Here is a 13,334-nt window from a genome sequence, read left to right on the forward strand (position 1 = left end):
GAGTTGCTAGAAAAAATGTAGGACCTTAGTGAAATGTAAATAACAGGTAAACAAAGCAGAGATTTTAAATCAACTTGTGTACCTAATACTGCATGGAGCACAACTGTAATATAAACTAATTTGTTGTTCATCTGAAATTCAAATTCAACTGGGCATCCTTACTTGTATTTGATAAATCATGCTATTCTGTTCTTTTGGGTGTTTTTATTTTTAAGGGATGGTAGAAGTTCTCTTCTCATTGTAGGATTCTACCATACAGAAATAAAGAGTCAAACCCTGTTCCCAGTACAAACACAATCACTGTAAATAAAAGCAAAAATATTGGAATATATATTAATTTTTAACCAAGAAAAAACTAAAACCATTTTAAAAAAGAAAATTAGCTTATACATGCTTTTAGTTGCATATTACCTCTCTGGAAAGATTTTTAAAAAACAGGTAACACTGGTTTTCTCAAGAAAAGAAATTGGGTGGCCAGGAGAAACAGGTGGAAGGAAGACATACCACTACACTTTCCATTCACATTTTGACTTTGAAACACAGAGGATTACTTGTTTAAAAATTAAATTAAAACTATTGAAAAGGTAAAAAATTAAACACAACCACAACATAATACTCAGAAACAAAATGATGGTATTTCTGTTCTTGGACATGCAGGCCACATAGCTGTCTGTCATGGATTTTCATGGCCTTCCAGCAAACGGGATTATAAGCAAGGCCTGTCCACTGGAGTCTGCAGAGATCCCAGCAATGGCCATACGAGAACTGCTTCCTACAGAATGATGTGCATACAACAACCCAGCCTGCTGGATGCGCTCAGACAATCCAATCCTATTTCCAGACACTCATTCCCCTTACCTCCCTAACAATCCCTGTATGTGCCAGATTGTGTTTTCTGAGCTACCTTCAGAAAGTGCAGCCACTCTACAGCAGGGTGGGCTCTGGGGCACAAAAGCAGGTTTATTGATAAAGAAATGAAGTAAACTGAACATCAGATAAAAGCTTTCTGCTGAGAAACAATTTGAAAATTGCCTCGGAGGCAGACACCTATTGTGCTGCCAATGCATAATCTGAGTGATCTTCACAATCCTGCCCACCTGCCAGAGCCCTGCATGCATGTCTCCCCACCCCCACCCCCCCAATTGCCACCACCCCTCCCCCATTGCAGAATTCTGGAGAGCTACATTCTAAGCCTGTTGACATTTAAAATTGGACCCTGTGGGCCAGCCCGGTGGCACACTGCTACAGTGCGCCGCTTAGGAGCGCGGTGGCGCTCCCGCTGAGGGTTCGGATCCCACATACAGACCGGCCACTCACTGGCTGAGCAAGGGGCGGGCACAACACCGAGTGTTGTGATCCCGTTGCCGATCCTGGTCCGGTACGGGTGCGACACTGAGGGTTGCGATCCGTTGCCGGTCACGAAAAAAAAAGACAAAAAGGAAAAAAATAAAAAATAAAAATAAAATTGGACCCTGAGGGGCCGAGCCTGTGGCGCACTCGGGAGAGTGCAGCGCTAGGAGCACTGCAGCGCTCCCGCCGCAGGTTCGGATCCTATATAGGGATGATCGGTGCGTTCACAGCGCTCACTGGCTGAGCGCAGTGTGGCCATCTCAAAAAGGACAAAAAAAAAAAAGGAAAATCAACTTGAGACATTTTTAGCCTAACACGTACTCAGAGAATTCACTATTACAAGTGTTCATCATCAGATGAGTGGATACGGAAAATGTGGTATATCTACACAATGGAATACTACTCTGCTATAAAAAAGAATGAAATACTGCCATTTGCAACAACATGGATGGACCTAGAGAAAATTATATTAAGTGAAACGACTCAGGCACAGAAAGAGAAATATCACATGTTCTCACTTATCTGTGGGAGCTAAAAATAAATAAATAAATACACAAATAAACTGGGGGGGGAGGGAAGAAGACACAACAATCACAATTCCTTGAAGTTGTTACAGACAAGCGAACAGATATGAGGTTGTTGGGGGAGAGGGAGCAAAGGGAGGGCGGGGAGAGGTTTTGGTAATAGGCCACAATAATCAACCACATTGTATATTGATAAAATAAAATTTAAAAAAAAAAGAAGTCACACAACAGGTAGCAAACAGAAAGGGTGTTTGTTCTTCAGGCAGAAGAAAAATATTCCAACACGGAGGATCAAGTTACAAGAAAGAATAAAAATCAACAAAAAGAGTAAATTTTGTGGGTAAATCTGAATGGTTACTTCATGATCAAATTAATAATGCCTTCAGATAAAACATATACAGAATTAAAACAGCACAGTAATGGCATGTAAGTAAAAATGAGCTAAATGGATTTTCAATAGCCAGGAAAATGGGGAAAGTACCAAATAATATTAGATTTTGACAAGTCCAAGATACATGCTTTAAGTAACTTCCAAATTAACAGAAAAAAATAGATAAATAAGTATCCAAAAGAAGGCAAGAAAGGACAGGAACAGGCACATAAAACAGGTACAATAAGCAGAAAGCACTTACTAGCAGATTTAAACCCAACTACTATAGATCAGTTATTTTTGTTAAATGCCAATACGTCAAATGCTCCAATCAGAAGAAACATTGCCAGACAAGATTTTTTAAATTCTACTATGTATTGTTGATAAAGAGAAACATCCAAAACATAAGTATACGGAAAGACTGAAAATAAAGGGTTAAGCTGGCTGATTAGCTCAGTGGGTTAGAACAAGGCCTTATAACACCAAAGTCAAGAGTTAAGTTCCCCATACTGGCCAGCTGCCAAAAAAAACAGAAAGAAAAAAGAAAAGGTTAAAAAACAGACCCTGCACATACTAACCAAAGTTAAGATATTGCAGCAACATTAATATAAAGCTAAGTAAACTTTACCTCTAATACTACTTTTGTCCGAAAAACAGTGATATTAAAAGACTCAAATTGATGAGGATATACAATTCTAAACATGTCTGCGCCTAATAACATGTCCTCAAAATATATAAAGCAAAAAGTATCACAACTAGTAAAAAACAGGCAAATGCAAAATCAAAGTATTAACACCACTCTCAATACAACCAGCAGCCAAAAGGAGAGAAAAAAAAAGATACAGAAGAAAGAATTTAACATGATTAACCAACTTTACCTAACTGACAAACATGGAACACTGCATCCAACAAATGCAGAAACACATTCTTTTCAAGCACACACAGAATATTTATAAAAAGTGTCCATATGCTAGGCCACACAGCAAGCTTCAAAAAACTTCATAAGCTTTGAAATAGTTTTGTTTTCTGAACACAATGGATGGAAAGAAGGAAAGGAAGAAAGGAAAGGAAAGGGAGGAAGGAAAGGGAGAGAGGGAGAGAGGGAGGGAAGGAGGGAGGGAGGGAGGGAGGGAGGGAGGGAGGGACAGTATATTTCACAATAAGAAACATATTTTTAAAGGAAAGGCAAAACTGAGAAGTCAACAGTGCTCAAACCAAAGGGGAATTTGCAACTATTCATTCAAAATTTAAGAAGTTATCTGGAGCAAAGCAAACAATGCACTGTTACCATTTTCCACAATGTCCTCCTCCCCACATGCTCTGTCAGTCCCACCCCCAGGTGGTCATCAAGGTTGAAAGACTGATATGAATCTAGCAACACATTTCTATGCAAACACTTAAAGCATAATATAGATATACAAACACCTTAATACACACTAAGAACATACAGTTCTACAACTTGTTTCTCTTAGTAAATGTTATGCTCTCCATGCAGCATAGTAAAACTTTCCCTATCAACCTATTATTTTTAATACTGACAGAACATTCCACGGCATGGCTATAACAACCATTTATGTTACCTTAACTCCATTATTGGACGATTGTTTCTACTTTTTCACCATCACAAACACTGCCATAAAAGAAAACCTTACACATGTACACCTGTCCAATTCACCCACACAAGAAATTCCTAGCAGTGGAACTGCTGGGTAAGCAAAGAATGTGCGTTTTAAATTCTGTTTAAATAGAGTGAAGCCACCCTCCAAAAAGGTTCTATCAAATTATCATCCCACCAACAATATAGTTTTTTACTTAAAGGCTATGCATTTTAGGTGAACCTTACTTTGTGGACTGTCATTTTAAAGGTTCTGAAGAGTAATTATGAATGAAAAGTACATAGGATTACTTTTATCTTTTACTGAATCAATTTAAAGGAAAATTTTCACAAGGTTAAACAGTACCAGAGTAAACCAAAAAATTACCAAGAGTTTTAACCCACAGATTAATTCTAACTAAAAAAGATCATTCGACAGACTTTCACACTTATTTAGCAAAGATAGTCTTTTAACAGTGCATTCGGAAGCTTAAAAAATGTTTAATTTTTCTTAAAAAATTAAGAATGTTCAGAAAAAGGAAAAAAAAAAAAAAAAAAAAAGGGCCGAGCCTGTAGCGCACTTGGGAAAGTGCGGCGCTGGGAGCACAGCGGCGCTCCTGCCGTGGGTTTGGATCCTATATAGGGATGGCCGATACGCTCACTGGCTGAGCACAGTGTGGGCAACACCAAGCCAAGGGTTGCAGTCCCCTTACTGGTCACAAAAAGGACAAAAAAAAAAAAAAAAAAAAAAAAAGAAAAAGGAATCAGTCGTGCTGCAAATACTGAATTAGGCTTCTGAACAGAACACTTTTAATTAAACATCAGCTGCACTCATTTATGGATCACAGTTATAACCCAAACTGTCTCCCAAAAATTAATTTTCAAAAATATTAATTTACAAAAATGGAAAAAAATGTAAAAACTCAACCTAAGAATGGGTATAAGAAATTGATGAACACATTGAAGCTCACTGTATTAGTCCATTTTCTGTCACTTATAACACAATACTCAAAACTGTGTAATTTATAAAGAAACATAATTCATTTCTTACCGTTTCAGAGGCCGGGAACTCCAAGGTCCAGGAGTACGCATCTGGTGAGGGCCTTCTTCTGGGTGCGAACTCTCTACAGGGTCCTATGGCAAAGCAGGCAGTCACATAGCAAAGATGGCATGAGCTCTTTTGGCACTTTTTATAAAACCACCAGTTCACACCCATGACAACCCATTAGACCATCAAATTGTTACTCCACGAATGGATTAATCCATTCATGTGGGCACGGTCCTCACAATCCAATCACCTCTCAAAGGCCCCATCTTTCAAATATTATAACTAGACTTCCCACCTTCTTAACATTGTCACGGTAGGGATCAAGTCTCCAACACATGAACTTTCAGGAGACACATTTAGCCCACAGCACTCACCAATAAAGAAATGATGCCACTAGCTTAAGTACCCATCTACTCAAATTGGGAATTAGGGGGAAAATCTGGAAATGATGTTCACCAAAGCCTTCAGAATCTGATGATAACAGTTAATCTGGGGTTTGTATTTTACATGATTTTTACAAACACTTGATCAAAATATCCTGAATACTAATTAACTTCATCCACAGATATACTTCAAAAAATGAATTTTTACAGTTTCCAATGAGAAAAAACAGGCAGGTCCAAAATGCAAAAGTATTTCGGTCAACAAATATTTACAGAGGATGAGAAAATGAGGTGGGCAGAACACTCCAGCACAGGGAGACAAGGAACCTTTCAAGGAAGAGCTGCCATTGGCACAGGGGCTGAATGGTACTCCCAGCTTCCTGCCTACTTTCTCTGCCTGTCCAGATCACCTATACTACTTTCTTGCCACCCAAAAAGAACATCCATCTTGCTCAGTTAAACTTATCAACAAGCATTTTGCCAAGCAAGGTCATTTCGTCCATAAATAACAATAACATGGAGAGTTCAGAGACAACACCTAAGTCATCTGTTTAAGCATTGGAGAGTGTTTTATTTAGTTCTTCTTTTCCACTCTTTCACTCAAACTAAAACCATCGTCAAATTTCCATTACCCTTAACCACAAACAATCTTCACTTGTGATACTACTCCACTGAAATCTGACCCATATGATGTCACTAAACAATGACTTTCATGTTACCAAATCATATGACCTCATCCTGGATCCACATCACTGGATTTTATTCCTGCGCCACCTATTGTGCTTTCTTTGTGCTTGTGACTGCATCTCTCAGCTTTCCTAGTCTTTCCTCCCCTTGCCCTAACTCTCAAAGCCCCACCTCAAAGCTCTTCTGATAGCTCTTCTGATTCGGCCTTAGGCCTTAGCATTACGTGAAGTGACAGACCACTGAGGTGACAGCCTGTAGAACTAACAATGCTAAAGCTAAAAGCCATCATCAGTGTACAGTACTCCCCCCATCTGCAGTTTTGCCTTCCCCAGTTTCAGATACTCAAGGTTTACCACACTCCAAAAATAGGTGAGTACAGTACAAGATATTTTGAGAGAGGGAGAAGGGAATAAGGGGGAGAAAGACCACATTCTCATAACTTATATTACAGTATATTACTATAATAGTTCAGGGGCAAGCAGCAGTTCCTACTCTAATTTCTGACCTTCAGAGAAGAATGACCATACAAGCTCTGAGGATACCGGGGGCTCTCCTCATAAATTGATTTCCTATGGCTATGGTATAAAAAGTACGATCTCTGAATCCTCCCAAGGGGATGAGCAAGTGTTAACATGATAAATCCACTCTAACATTTCCATCTCTCTAAGCCTTTGGATCCCTTCCTCTATGGTACACCAAGGCAGTTCTGGCAACTCAACTTCATTCAGTGTAGGTCACCTTGTGGTTTATGTTGCAGCCAATCAACCAAACTGTCAGAGCTCTTTCTAACCTTTTCAGCTACAACACTGAATCCAGAATCTCTACTTAGTGGGCCCAGATCAAAACATTCTGCCTGATCCAACCTTAAGTTCCTTCCAGTATTATCTTACACCCTTAAGATCCATTCCCACAAATATTCCCCTAGGTTCCTGTCTGTGTAGTTGCTCCTGGGTATCTGTCACAAGTTGGTTCCAAGGCCACCATGGATACCAAAACCCAGAGATATTCAAGTTCCTTATATAAAATGGCATATCTGAATATAACCTATGCACCTCCATACACTTTAAATCATCTCTAGATTACCTAGAATACCTAATACAATGTAAATGCTATGTAAATACTTGTTATACAAAACTGTTTTATTTATATTATCTATTATTGTTGTATTATCACTTTTTGGTTTTTTCCCTGAAATATCTTCAATTTGAAGTTGACTAAATCCACCAATGCAGAACACACAGATACAGAAGGAGGCAACTGTAGTGACAAAACTACACAATCTTTTAGAGTGCAGTGTACCTCCTCATGGGTATCTCTCCCTCTGGGGCCTGCTGCAACTTGAGTCTACTCGCCACTCTAGGAGAAACAGCGGTGGTGGGGCAGGTTCTGAGGAAGAGCAGTACCTTCCATGCAGGGCGGGAGGCCTATTTCGGATTTTCAGGGCAAAGACAGATTAATTTCCTGTGGCTGGGGTTGGAAAGGATGTGTAGACTGGCAAAGGCAGCTCAGCAGCATTTACAGGTTCAAGGTCTCCAGCTTAATTGCAATCTGACCATATGCCACAATCCAATTTTCAGGATTCCACTCCTTACCCATCAATGCCCTCACCAACAAGTTTGGAATCCATTTGCACAGTCTTTAAAGACACTCACAGAAATTTTCAGGTTTGTTATGTCAAATCTAAGCTGGGAATTGAAAACCCTGAGCACATCTCATGCTTTGTAATGTTTTAACTTGGCTGAGCTGAACTACATTCCCCACAATTTCCTTCCCCATAGGTTTCTGGCTTGGGTGGGCCTCAAGAGAATTGTGTGCAGCAGCTGGAGGGTACAGGCAAAGGAGCAACCGTCCTGTAGTCCACACACTGTTGTTCTGCTGTTCTTCTGGCTCATCTCGCTCATGTGAGCCAGTGACTGGCCTTCAACTGCTGCTCCACCTGCTCCACCTTCCTCAGAATCTCCCTTGAACTTCTCTGCCTCCTGGCCTAAATGTGTGTGTTTATTCTCATGCCAAGGGCCCAGCTCTTACAGGCCACACACACAACCAGGGTCAGAGGCAACAATGCAGGGGCGCACCAAATCCAAGAAGCCAGAGTTTGACAAGGATCCTCTGATTTGATACGATGTTTGCAAGGCCTCATCGTGGGAGGAGGTGCCGCCGCTCCACCCTCATTTTTTACAGCTCTGTGTGGTTGTTTATACTTTATTCTTTATTGTCTCACAATTACCGCTTTGGGGAATTGGGAGTGGAGTTGAGACTAATACCAGAGTGTTTAATCATATTAATGACCCACCTGGAAATTATAGTCATGAGTTTTCTGAAAGTGGTCCGTGGCAACTGGGACCAGAAGGGGACAATGAATCTATATAATCATTTACCTTGTCTGCCTCCTGGAAGGATTGTTTTTAATGTTATTAGTGAACATAATGGAGTTGTTATTGAAAATTTACTCAAAAGTTGCTAGGCAACATGACCACCACTATGCCTAACCTGCTTGCTTCAAAGAGTCAAACATAAACTTTCTTTTCCTTTTGGAAATATAGTTTTAAGTTTTAGAAGTAATTTCATAAGGCCTAAGACATTATAGGATGTAGTGGGTAAAAGAATTTTACTTTATATTACAATAGGTTGTAACAATGGAAAAATACTGGTGAAGGGAATTTTAACTTCCTGCTTGCATCCTTTGATTAAGGTGCAAGTTTGGATTAGGTCATACAAAGTTCAATGTAATGTAGGCTTGGCTGAATTGAATGTAATAGTTAATAATTATCTAAGACCAGTGGGTTTTTTGTAAACGTTTTATTTTACTCAAAGAAAAGAACATTGTAATTATTTCTTTTGGGAACAAACTGTAATGTCATTTTTCTTGGAACATTTGTCACTCATAAAAAATATTATGATATTGTTCAATGATTATTTCAATGATTATGTTGCCTCCAAGAAAAGGTATAAAAAGTGTGTACATGCTTCAACAAACTGTCAGCATTCAGCAGATCTCTTGAGTCTGTGTGTTTGCTGTCCATCGCCGACGCTGCCTTTCCTCCCTTTTGGGGCTTATCAGAGAGGACCCTACAATCTTTGTGCTGGGGCTGGACCCCAGCACAACATGAACTGGCACAGCTTCCAGCTTGTTCTTGTTCTTCCCCACTTTACATCTGTCTTTCTTGTCCAAATGTCTGTCCTCTGGACTTCAAATAGCAGCACCAGGCATGAAGACATAGCACTATAGAGACTGCTTAGCCAGCTCGCACACTGCATGAACTCAAATGCCTGTAACAAATCCCTTCAATAAGTAATACATACATTCATATATTTTTTTCTTTACCCACCCTAGTGGTTCTATTTTTCTGACTGAACTCTTAACTATGAGATCCTGAAAAAAAATTACAATTAAAATTCAAAAAACGTTTACTTAATGATTACTCGATGATAAACACCTGTGCAGCAGACCAGACCTTTAACTGCACAGCCCCAATTTCCTCATTATTTAATTCTAGCTACTGCACAGTGGAGTTGGAGCACTCACAGTACAGACACTGAGCTAAACACTAGAAAAGCAATAAGCTACAAATGTGCTTGCCTTTTACCCAATAATCTCACTATCTTAATGCTATACCTGCACAAATATAAACCAATATTACCACAAGACTACTCACTGCAGCGATATTTATAACAGCAACAGAACATAAACAACCGAAATGTTCATCTTTAGGATAACAACTGGCAAGCACAAAAGAAGAATGCAGAGCTTCCATGAAGTGATGTCCAGAATTCATTAAGAACAAGCAAGACAATGTGCATAGAATACAATCTTTGTGTAACAAAGGGGAATAAAAGTCTATACATGTGCTTATATTTCCAAAAATGAAATAGCAAAAGAATAAATCAGAAACTAATATAGCTGGGGCAGAACAGGAACTACTGGAGGGACTGAAGGAAGTGACACTGTGAATGCAACATTTTATACAGTTCTGATTCGTGAGCTACATAAATGTTCACATAAATATTTTATATGTTGAAAAAATACATTACAAATCCTTGTTAGGGTAGTAATCAGAAAAAAACATACATTAAATAACACATTAAAGCAATCTTTAAAAGTTAAGGATTTCATGCAAATAAACCAATTATCAAAGTGGTAACTTAATCAGAGAGAAAATATTTTCAAATGGTTTTATAAGTCAGAATGTCAACTGTACATACTTATGTGGATATTTTAAGTATAAAAAGAGCTGTAACCAAATATAAGCCTCCAGTGGCTTTATAAGTAGTGTTATTTTCAAACTACTACATTTAGATTGTAGGATAAAGAAATTATATTAATGTTGCTAAAAATACACACTATCAATGTTAGAGGAAAAAAAGGATGAACTCAAAGTAAAAACCTTATGATGTTAAATCTGAGTTGGAAACATCAATACAAAATCAAAATTTATATACTTCCCAAGTCTGTCCAATGAAAGCAAGGGCACCGTAGTAGCAAAAAGGATATACAGCACTCAGATTTTGGTATCTGAATTCCACTCCCCAATGAAAGGATCTGAAAGAAATGGCCCATAGGTATCTGGCAAGAAAAGCACAAAGTGAAAAACTCAGACATCTTGTGTCAGAAAGCAAGAACCTCTTCAGAGACTAATACATCGCATTAAAAGAAAGAGAACTGGCTTGAAAGGACCTCCACATATCCAAGTTGTGACAAGCTGAGGAAATAGAATGGCTATTTGATTAAAACATACTGGATACATAAAAATCCACGGGTCTACAATGATTCTCAATAGAGAGAAAGCAAAAAGAGGTAACTCAATTCACACCCCAGCCCCTCAAAACCATGTAAACAGGAAAAAGGACATTCTTTCCTCTATCACCTGTATTAGAACCCAGCTCAGGCTAGTAACAGCAATTCAGATATGCTATGACACGATAAGTTACATCATTTGCAGATAGGTCCAAACATTAAACCTACTTAAACTACAACCTAAAACATTTCCAATAGTATCAAAATTCATTTACTCTCTCAAAATTTGGATAATATCCGTGTTGAATGGATCCCTCCTCCACAAAGCAGAACATAAATATTTAATATAACATTTAACATTTTGAGTCCAGACCAATTCCTCCTGCCTCAAATGACCATCCACTTCTCTACTTGGCCAGACTCTGAAGATTAGGATCCTAAATAGGCACATTCCTCTAACCCACCACTCATACTGTTTTAAAACATGGGTCTAATCCTGTCCCTGACTTTCAATGGCTTCTCCTTACCTATAGAATAAAAATCAACCACTTTAATGTAACATGTAGAATTTAAAACCTGGCCCCAAATTCATCCCTAGACAGATCAGCCATATGAAAGTGCAGGTGGTGTTAGCAGTGGGAACATCACCATCAATATCAACTGGCCACTTACTATATGCCAGGAGCCCTATTAATCACTTTATCTCATTGAAGCTTACACCTGAGGAGGTACGTGTTCTCACCTCGTATCACAGAGGAACACAGTCACACAGGAAGAGTAAAGGATGACAGCGGTTCTCTTTTGGCTGGGATTCAAATCTCATACACCTTTTCAGCTGTCTTTTTACTCTTCCATTCCTGCTGTTCTCTCCACCTGGACTTCTTTCCTACTCTAAAATTCTGGACCCTCCTACAGCATCACCTTCTCTTCCCAGATACCCTTCAGCACAGAATTCCCTCATTATATGCATGTGTATCTTCCCTATCAGACTAAAAGGTGTTAAGGATACATCTTTATATATTATTTAAGTCTTATTTAACTTGTTCTAGAAAGGACTTATGGCAATTTTAAGGACATAAAATAGACCCAGTCAAAATTTAATTTTAAAATTAAATTGGATTGAATACTGAGTCACAACTAAGCAAACCGTTTACTCCAACATGAAAAAATATATATATCATGCTAATAACTACAGCAAAGTTCTAAAGTAGAAAGGGGAAGGAAATCAACATTTACTGGCACCAGCTGCTATATTTGAGGAATTGGACTAGCAACTCTACAGATTACAATTTCTTTTAATTCTCAAAACAGCCTTATACAATAGGTTTAACCCCAATTTACAACTAAGGAACTGAATGTTTAAAAAAGCCATGTGGCTTTTACATAAATCAGCAATGTGGCTTTGGACCAGGAAGGAGTGGAACTCCATTTCAATCCAGATTGTCCCTACCTGAAAAGGTCATGCTGACTCCACGTCTAACTCCACAGTCCCCATTCTTTTCTCAATACTATCTCTTCCAAATTGAACAAAATGTTTGCGGAAAATACTTGATTCTCTTCTTCTAACTTCTTTTCATCCAAGGAAAAGGAAAACACTTTTGTGTGTGTGTGTGACTGGTAAGGGGATCGCAACCCTTGGCTTGGCGTTGCGGGTGAGCTAACAGAGTAGACCCAGGAAAACACATTTAATTAAGCACTTAACAAATATAAACAAGCACTTACATTTAAATGCTCTTTCTCAATTTATTAAGATTCTCCTAACAGCTAACCCAAAAGAAGTGCCCAAAGGTATTATTTTCAACTTCTAAACAATTCACATGATTAGCTCTTCAGAAACAGTAGTAACCATTTTTTCCCACATATTTCTAACATTCTAGGGAAAAAGTGCTAACAATTACGGAGTGCAGCCAGTAAACTTGTAAAACTATATGTGCAAACAGGTGAGTCACTGGGAAGTGAAAACGCTTGAATTAAATTTCTTTTATAAGACTTCAGGGCCGGCCCGGTGGCGCACTGCTACGGGAAGTGAAAACACTTGAGTTAAATTTCTTCTATAAGACTTGAACTTAATAACCCTCATATCTTATCAGCACAGTAAGAACCAAATTTGAGTAATACCCACAAAATGCACAGACACACACAAACCACATCAACATCCGGACCTCTGAGTTCACAAAAGAGAGGCACCATCATCTAAGATAATACACCCTAGAAGGACACTAATGACCGAAGACACCCTAGAAGGACACCAATGACCAACAGTTCACAATGGCTGTCCCGGGGAACATCCAGTTTCCTGGCTTTCACGGGTATTCATAGAGATCGCACCAAAAACAAAATAAAAAGGGTCCTGTGACTAAATCCTCCAATGTGGAAATGTGAATTGTGACCCTAAGGGGAGAAGGAAAGGACATAGCATTGTTCCCCAAATTTACTTGACCAATGAGCCTTTTTTTTTTTCTTGTAGCATCTCTTAGAACTAGTATCACAATGTATGCCATCTTAAGCAACACTGCTTCAGATATTCCAAAATTAAGTTACTGATATCCTACATACTGTTATTTTGTTCTGAATTGGTCATTACAGGTACTATCAAAATAAGAACCGGGACCAATCAGCCCAAGAAATTCTCTGGTCCTCCTC

At 38.8% G+C, this 13,334-nt stretch overlaps 1 long non-coding RNA gene across 1 annotated transcript in view; it reads right to left on the reverse strand.

Moving 5' to 3' along the window:
• Positions 1-8,736: 8,736 nt before the first annotated feature.
• LOC103607035 overlaps positions 8,737-13,334 on the reverse strand; it is a 7,234-nt gene continuing 2,636 nt past the window's right edge. The window contains exon 2 of the long non-coding RNA XR_551936.1: positions 8,737-10,520. This is a non-coding gene — a long non-coding RNA (uncharacterized LOC103607035). The remainder of the gene's footprint in view (positions 10,521-13,334) is intronic.

Source organism: Galeopterus variegatus, unplaced genomic scaffold (assembly GCF_000696425.1).
Source record: "Galeopterus variegatus unplaced genomic scaffold, G_variegatus-3.0.2 Scaffold7057, whole genome shotgun sequence".
Classification (NCBI taxonomy): domain Eukaryota; kingdom Metazoa; phylum Chordata; class Mammalia; order Dermoptera; family Cynocephalidae; genus Galeopterus; species Galeopterus variegatus.